We start from the raw sequence: 9,848 nt of genomic DNA, 5'->3' as shown, positions 1-9,848 counted from the left end.
TGTGAATATTCACATATAATGTGATAAGTGAAGACTATAAAAAGCGTTATGCTAATTTAGGTTAGGTTTTGCCACAAAATGTGGTTAGATCAGGTGAAGTTTTGCCACCAAATGAGTTAAAAGTTTTCAATTTTGAAAGTTTTTGAATTTTGGAATTATCAATAAGAGATTGTGGACTAGAAAATTACTCAATTGGAATTGTTTGTAGTTTGTTACAGCATTTTTATTGGGCTGATGGGTGTGTTTCTCCCCGTTATTATCTGGGAAACAAAGCATTTTGTATCCTGAGGAGAACTTTGGGAGATAATAAGAGGCCTAGGGGCAATACGTGTTTGTTTGGGCTTGACTCACAAGGTAGCCAGAGTCTCCTAGCACATAAAACTCCTACAAGTTAGAGGTTGAGGACTGGAAACTCAGGTGGTATTAACAAGTTCCATCCAGTGAGATGTTCTTGAAGCCTGGGGGACTTAGAAGGATGAAATGTGTGTTTTCAGGTAGTTATGAGGACTTAAATGGAGAGTTTCCAGGCAATGTACTACTTTCTAATCTCTTTTCTCCCCTCCTCACCTCTTTTTCTATCACTTCACCTCACCTTAACATGTTTGTGTATTAGAGGTCTTTTATGAGTCTTTGTAGTGAGGAAGTAAGAAAAGATATCATGTAATAAAATTGAACAAGTAATGGATTACAATTTCAGTTACCTGGTTCTGGGTTTGGTCATAATTTAGTTCCTTGTGTGTGGAAAAGGAAATTCAGTGAATCATTATGGAGGCCCTTTTTAGTTCTCAAATGCTATCGTTATGTCCTGTTTTTATCCAAAAATTTTTCTTTATACTCAGCCCATCTGCTTTATCAGAATCCCTACCTCAAAGTCCTGAGCTGTTGTTGCATTAGGCTGATAATTTAGGTAGAGAGCAGTGAGGTAAGGGCATACAGAAATAGGAGAATTTGAGTTGACTAGGAGAGTACAGTTTGTAATTTTTTTCCTCACTGGAGAATAGTTATCACAACTAATCATTTTTTTCCTATATAGATAGATGGGCAGAAATAAGTTTATAATAGTAATAGGTATATAGAATATATAATAAGGTCTGCATCTAAAACATCAAATAGGAAGCTAAAGTAATTATCTAATTATTTGGGACAGTGTAAGATAGTCAAATATCATGACTCCCAAGGATTTTAGTCGAAATAATTCCATTTGTTCAATTCTCCTGAGAACTGCTTGCTTTTTAAATTAAATTTCAACAACATCTCAGGTATTTTATATAATCTTCATGCTTTGTATAATCTTTTCTATTAACCTAGAAAGAAATACATTTCCATATTAAATGTGAGGAAGCTGAGATTCAAAGAGGTTAAGTAAATTGTTTAAATTTAGACTAAGTGGCAGAAATGGATTAATATCTGTTTGTCAAAATCTCAACTCTGTTCATTATCAAACCAAATTATCTGCTCTTTTTTTTAAATTAAAATTATCTTAGGTCTTGCTATTTAAATAATACCAAGTATAATCTCCACAAGCATAATCTGAACCCATTTACCTACCAGTGGCTCTTTTTAATAGCTATATCATACTCCATAATGATTGGGAACAGGAAGCAAAGTGACCTGTGGTTTTCTGGGGTTCAGTTGTCAAATGAAGTTCCTTCCCAGGATGAATCAGCAGTAGAGGAGGAGCAGGAGGGGAGAAAATGAGGAAATACTCGATTATATGGATTAAGGGTAGTAAATTTGGTGATGGGGCTAGTCATTATGTATCACCAGTGTATAAAGCACCTCCTACCTATTCAGTTGAGTTTTCACTCTTTGAGCTCTGTTTCGTTCCATGTATGACTTTTAGCAAGTTCATTTGTTATTGTTTTGTTTTCATATGGAATATTAAATTAACCATACTTACATCTTACTGCCTCACAGAGAAAGTGTGAAAATTAATAGGTTAATGCTGGAAAAGAGTTTAAAGATCTTTAGGCAAAGGTACCATTATCCCAGCATAGAAGCATTTGGACTATAGAAAAAGTTAAAGCAATTACTAAGATATTGTCAGTACACATTTATTAAAGTAGATATTTTTTCACATTATATCTGTGGTTGCTAATTTAACAAATCTAACTTTATTTAATCAAACCATTCTAAATGGGCCTGGAACCCAATCAGAGGGTGATCTCACACCAAAAGGCCAACATAGATAATTATCCTGGCTTTCTCATCTGACTGTTAGTTCTGTAATTACACATTTTTTCTTTCCAGTGAGGGTATGCATGAACTCTCTGAAAATAACACTCGAAGTGACTTCAAGGAGAGTAATCTTAGAGACCTAAATTTTTATTTTTTTTAGACCTAAATTTTTAGTTATTTTTCTTTAATTTAGAAATTTTAATGTACTGGGAAAGCATACTGGGGTATATTGAAAAAGTAATGTCCTTTAATATTTTCAGTGAGTAATACAAGGTTTTAGATTAATTAATCTTCCAGAATTTTAAATGTAATAGCTTTCTTATATGTGTCTGTGTAGGATAGATACCAGAAAAGATTTGATACTTTTTGTTACCATGAAAGTTATAAGCAAAAACTCATGAAAAAATTTAAGTGCATGCCTAGAATTGGAGCACTTTTGGCATGGACTACATATTTAACATAAAGATACAAAAAAAGCAAACTTATTTAATAAAGATGAAAAAGAAAAGATTTAAAAAGCTTTGAATTTACCTAAATTAGATGCAAACAAGACTATCTCATCAATTTTGTTGTTGAAAAAAAATTTAAATCTGATATAAGCCTTCATAAGAAGATCTTTTCCAGTTGAATCTTAAATAAGTATGTCTCAATAAATATTATGTTTGAATATCTTAGTACAATAAGTTAGAGATAATTTGATACAGCAGTGGATAGGTTAAATCTTGAAAGAATGAAGAATAAGTACTTGGAGTTAGATAGCAACCTGAACCTTCAATTTAAAATCATATCGTGGGCAGTCAGGGTGGCTTAGTGGTGACTTCGGCCCAGGGTGTGATCCTGGAGACCCGGGATCGAGTCCCATGTCAGGCTTCCTGCATGGAGCCTGCTTCTCCCTCTGCCTGTGTCTCTGCCGCTCTCTGTATGTGTCTCTCATGAATAAATAAATAAAATTTTTTAAAATAAATAAAATCATATCAATTACTTAGTAAGTAAAGTGAGTACAAAAGTTAATGTTCTATGGATAAAAATATAAGACCTATGCAAGGTCTTATCAAGATACATGTAAGATACATGCAAGATACATGTATGCTGCCCACAAAACACTAATTTTAGACCTAACAACACCTGCAGATGGAAAGTGAGAGGATGCAGAAATATTAGTCATGCAAAAGGATGTCAAAAGAAAGCTGGAGAAACAATACTTTATTTGGGACAAAACAGACTTTATTTTTTTTTAAGATTTTATTTATTTATTCATGAGAGACACACACAGAGAGAGGCAGAGACACAGGCAGAGAGAGAAGCAGGCTCCATGCAGGGAGCCCGAGGTGGGACCTGATACCAGAACCCCAAGATCATGCCCTGAGCTGAAGGCAGATGCTCAACCGCTGAGCCACCCAGGCATCCCCAAAACAGACTTTAAAAGAAAGGATACTATATAATATTAAAGAGGACAATCCAATAAAAAGATATAACAGTTGTAAATATTTATGCACCCAACATGGGAGCACTCAAATACATAAAACAGTTAATAACAAACATAAAGGAACTAATAGATAATCATACAATATAGTGGCGGACTTTAACAATCCACTTCCATCAATGGACAGATCACCTAAGCTGTAAATCAACAAGGAAATAATGGCTATGAATGACATACTAGATGGACTTAAGATATGTTAGAACGTTCCATCCTAAAACAGCAAAAAAAATAGATTCTTTTCAAGTGCATACAGAACATCCTCCAGAATAGATCACTTACTGGCCCATAAAACCAGCCTCAATAACTTCAAGAAGACTGAAGTCATACATGCATCTTTTCTGGCCTCAATGCTATGAAACTAGAAGTCAACCACAAGAAAAAATCTGGAAAGACCAAAAATATATGGAAGTTAAATATTATGCTACTAAACAATAAGTAAGTCAACCAAGAAACCGAAGAGGAAATCAGAAAGTACATGGAAACAAATGAAAATGAAAACACAATAGTCCAAAACCTTTGGAATGCAGCGAAAGTGGTTCAAAGAAGGAAGTTTATAGCAGTACAGGCCTATCTCAAGAAGCAAGACATTTCAAATAAACAACCTAACTTTACACCTGAAAGAGCAAGAAAGAGAAAAACAAAACCTAAAGCCAACTGAAGGAAGGAAATACTAAAGATTACAGCAGAAATAAATGATACAGAAATGAAAAAACCCAATAGAACAAATCAATGAAACCAGGAGCTGGTACTGTGATACTGAGAACTACAGGCCAGTATCGCTGATGAACATAAATGCAAAAATCCTCAATAAAATAGTACAAGATGAATTCAATAATACATTAGAAAAAAAATCACTTACCATGGTCAAGTGGGGTTTATTCCTGGATTACAAGGGTGAATCTTTATTCACAAATCAATCAACCTGATATATCACATCAATAAGAGAAAGGAGGGGCAGCCCCCCTGGTGCAGCAGTTTAGCACCACCTGCAGCCCAGGGCGTGATCCTGGAGACCCTGGATCGAGTCCCACGTCAGGCTCTCTGTATGATGCCTGCTTCTCCCTTTGCCTGTGTCTCTGCCTCTCTCTCTCTCTCTCTCTCTGAATAAATAAATAAAATCTTAAAAAAAAATAAGAGAAAGGATAAGAATCATACAATCATTTCAATAGACCCTGGAAAAGCATTTAACAACATACAACATTATCCATGATAAAAAAAAAAAAAAACCTTCAACAAAGTAGGTTTAGAGAGAACATATCTTAACATAATAAAGGCCATGAAAAATCCACAGCTGACATCATCCTCATTGGGTAAAAACTTAGAGCTATCCCCCTAAGTTCAGGAACAAGACAAGGATGTCCACTTTCACCACTTCTATTCAGTGTAGTACTGGAAGTTCTAGCCACAGCAATTTGACAACAAAAAGAAATAAACAGGCATCCATATTGGTAAGGAAGAAGTCAAAATATCACTATTGGCTGGTGACATGATACTTTATATGGAAAACCTGAAAAAACTCTACCAAAAACCTGCTGGAACTAATAAATGAATTCAGTAAAGCTACAGGATATAAAATCAGTGTGCAGAAATCTGTTGCATTTCTATATACTAGTAATGAAGCAGCAGAAAAAGAAATTAAGGAAACACTCAAATTTATGATTACATGGAAAAAAAAAGATACCTAGGAATGAACCTAACTGAAGAAGTGAAATATCTGTATTCTGAAAACTATAAAACACTGATGAGAGAAATTGATGATGACACAAAGAAAGGGAAAGACAGGGCAGCCCAGGTGGCTCAGCAGTTTAGCGCTGCCTTCAGCCCAGGGCCTGATCCTGGAGTCCCGGGATCGAGTTCCATGTCAGGCTCTCTGCATGGAGCCTGCTTCTCCCTCTGCCTGTGTCTGCCTCTCTCTCTGTGTGTGTCTCTCATGCATAAATATATAAAATCTTTAAAAAATGGAAAGACATAGAATGCTCATGAATTGGAAGAAGAAATATTGTTGAAATGTCCATCCTATACAAAGCAATCTACACATTTAATGCAGCCTCTATCAAAATAATAAACAGCATTTTTCACAGACCTAGAACAAATAGTTCTAAATTTGTATGGAACTACAAAAGATCCCGAGTAGCCAAAGTATTCTTGAAGAAAAAAAAAAAAAAAAAAGCAAAGCAGAATGCATCCCAATTCCAGGTTTCAAATTATACAAAACTGTAGTAATCATGCAAACTTTCCAAGATGCTGGAGGAGTAGAAGACCTTAGTTTTGTCTCGTCCCAGGAGTTCAGCTAGATAGCTATTAAATCATTTTGAACACCTATGAATTCAACCAGAGACCTAAGAAAAGAATTGCTGCAATTCTACAAATAGAAAAGCAGCCACTGGGATCCCTGGGTGGTGCAGCGGTTTGGCGCCTGCCTTTGGCCCAGGGCGCAATCCTGGAGATCTGGGATCAAATCCCATGTCAGGCTCCCGGTGCATGGAGCCTGCTTCTCCCTCTGCCTGTGTCTCTGCCTCTCTCTCACTGTATTCCTATCATAAATAAATAAAAAATTTAAAAAAAATCTTTGAAAAAAAAAAAAGAAAGAAAAGCAGCCACTTTCTGCAAGAATGACAAGATGGAAAAACTCACCTCAAAAAAAGAGAACAAGAAGCAGTACCGACTGCCAAGGACCTAATCAGTATGGATATAAGTAGGATGTTGGAGCTAGAGTTCAGAATAATGATTATAAAGATAACAGCTGGACTTGAAAAAAGCATAGAAGACATTAGAGAATCCCTTTCTGGAGAAGGAAAAGAGCTAAAATCTAAACAAGTTGAAATCAAAAGGCTACTAATGAGATGCAATCAAAAGTGAAGACTCTAACTGCTAGGATAAATGGGGGAGAAGAGAGAAGTAGTGATATAGAAGACAAAATGATGGAGAATAAAGAAGTCAAGAAAAAAGAGATAAATTACTGGATCACGAGAAGAGAATTTGAGAGATAAGTGATACCATAAAGCAAAACAATATTAGAATAATGGGGATCCCAGAAGAAGAGGAATGAGACGGTGGAGCAGAAGGTATATTGGAGCACATTATAGCTGAGAACTTCCCTAACCTGGGGGAAGGAAACAGGCATTCAAGTCTAGGAGGCAAGGAGAACCCTCTCCCCAAATTAATAAAAATAGGTCAACACCTCGATATATAATAGTAAAGCATGCAGAATTTCAGAGACAAAGAGAAAATCCTGAAAGCAGCTAAGGACAAAAGATCTTTGACCTACAAAGGTAGAAACATTAGACAGGCAGCATACCTGTATTCACAGAGACCTGTCAGGTCCTAAAGGACTGGCATGATATATTCAGGGTGCTAAATGAGAAAAATATGCAGCCAAGAATACTTTATCCAGGAAGGCTGTCATTCACAATAAAAGGTGAGGCTAAAAGCTTCCAGAACAACCAGAAACTAAAAGAATTTATGATCACTAAACAAGCTCTGCAAGAAATATTAAATGGGATCCTTTAAGCAAAGAGAGAGCCCAAAAGTAACATAGACCAAAGAGGAACAGAGACAATGTATAGATACAGTGACTTTACAGGTAATACAATGGCACTAAATTAATATCTTTCAGTAGTTACTCTGAATGTAAATGGGCTAAATGCTCCAACCAAAAGATTTGGAAAAAAAAAAAAACAATACTCATTGATAGTTTGTCTGCAAGAGACTCATTTTAGACCCAAAGACACCTCCAGATTTAAAATTAGAGGATGGAGCAGCCCCAGTGGCTCAGCGATTTAGTGCTGCCTTCAGCCCAGGGTGTGATCCTGGAGACCCGGGATCGGGTCCCATGTCGGGCTCCCTCCATAGAGCCTGCTTCTCCCTCTGCCTGTGTGTGTGTGTCTCTCTCTGCCTCTCATGAATAAATAAATAAAATCTTTTAAAAAATAAAGTTAGAGGATGGAAAACCGTTTATCATGCTAATGGACATCAAAAGAAAGCTGGGGTAGCAATCCTTATATCAGACAAATTAAACTTTAATCCAAAGACTGTAATACAAGATTAGGAAGTATATCATAATTAAAGCATCTACCCATCAAGATCTAACAAGTATAAATATTTATGCCCCTAATATGAAGCAACCAATCATATAAGCCAATAAATAACAAAGAGAAACACATTGATAATAATACAATAATAGTAGGGGGCATTAACACCCCACTCACTGCAATGGACAGATCATCTAAGCAGAAGATCAACAAGGAAACAAGCTTTGAATGACACACTGGAACAGATGCATTTCACAGATATATTCAGAGCATTCCATCCTAAATCAACAGAAAACACATTCTTCTTGAGTACACATGGAACATTCTCCAGAATAGATCACATACTTTGTCACAAACCAGGTTCTCAACTGGTACTAAAAGATTGAGATCATTCCTTGCAGATTTTTGACTGTATTGCTTTGAAACTTGAACTCAATCACAGCAGGAAATTTGGAAAGAACTCATACATGGAGGTATGAGCATCCTAATAAAGAATGAATGGATCAACTAGGAAATTACAGAAGAAATAGATTCATGGGCACAAATGAAAATGAAAACACAAATGTTCAAAATTTTTGGGTTGCAGCCAGGTTGGTCCTAAGAGGGAAGTATATAGTAATATAAGCGTTTCTCAAGAAACAAGAAAGGTCTCAAATATACAACCTAACCTTACACTGAAAAGAGCTGGAGAAAGAATAGCAAATAAAGCCTAAACCCAGCAGGAGAAGAGAATTAATAAATATTAGAGCAGAAATCAATGAAATAGAAACCAAAAGAACAGTAGAACAGATCAATGAAACTAGGAGCTGGTTCTTTGAAAGAATTAATAAGCTCAGTAAACCCCTGCTCAGAGTTAACCAAAAAGAAACAAGAGAGGACTCAAATAAATAAAATCATGAATGAAAGAGGAGAGATCACAACAAACACTGAAGAAATACAATTATAAGAACATATTAAAAGCAACCATATGCCAATAAATTAGGCAATCTGGGAAAAAATGGATGCATTCCTAGAGATGTATAAACTGAAGCAGGAAGCAATAGAATACCTGAAGAGACCCATAACCAGCAAGGAAATTGAAGCAGTAATCAAAAATCTCCTAATAAACACAGTCCAGGGTGAGCTGGCTTCCCAGGGGAATTTTACCAAACATTTAAAGAAGAATCGATACCTATTCTTCTGAAACTGTTTCAAGAAATAGGAATGGAAGGAAAGCTTCCAAACTCATCCTATGAGGCCAGTATTACCTTTATCCCAAAACCAGACAAAGATCCCACCAAAAAGGAGAAATTACTGATCAATATCCCTGATGAACATGAATACAAAAATTCTCGCCAAGATACTAGCCAATAGGATCCAACAGTACATCAAAAGGATTATTCACCATCACCAAGTGGGATCTATTCCTGGGTTGCAAGGGCGGTTCAGCATCCACAAATCAATCAACATTATATACTACATTAATAAAAAAAAGAACAAGGACCATATGATCTCAATAGATGCAGAAAAAGCATTTAACAAAGTACACACCCTTTCTTGTTTAAAACTCTTCAGAGTGTAGGGATAAAGGGAACATACCTCAATATCATAAAAAGCCATCTATGAAAAGCCCATAGCAAATATCATTATCAATAGGAAAAAACTGAGAGCTTTTCCCCTAAGGTCAGGAACATGGCAAGGATGCCCTATCACCATTGTTGTTCAGCATAGTACTAGAAGTCCTAACCTCAACAATCAGACAGCAAAAAGAAATAAAAGGCAACTGAATCAGCAAAGAAGTCAAACTCTCACTCTTTGCAGATGACGTGATACTCTATGTGGAAAACCCAAAGGACTACACCCAAAAATTGCTAGAACTCATACAGCAATTCAGCAATGTGGCAGGACATAAAATCAATGCACAGAAATCAGTTGCATTTCTATATGCTAACAATGAGACAGGAGAAAGAGAAATTAAGGAGTCGATCCCATTTATAATTGCACCCAAAATCATAAGATACCTAGGAATAAACCTAACCAAAGAGGCAAAGGATCTGTATGCAGAAAGCTGTAGAACGCTCGTGAAAGAAATTGAGGAAGGCATGAGGAAATGGAAAAATGTTCCATGCTCATGTATTGGAAAAACAAATATTGTTAAAATGTCTATGCTACCCAGA

This window comes from Vulpes lagopus, chromosome 4 (assembly GCF_018345385.1).
Source record: "Vulpes lagopus strain Blue_001 chromosome 4, ASM1834538v1, whole genome shotgun sequence".
NCBI classification, from domain to species: Eukaryota; Metazoa; Chordata; class Mammalia; order Carnivora; family Canidae; genus Vulpes; species Vulpes lagopus.
Note: the sequence above shows the minus strand (reverse complement) of the source record.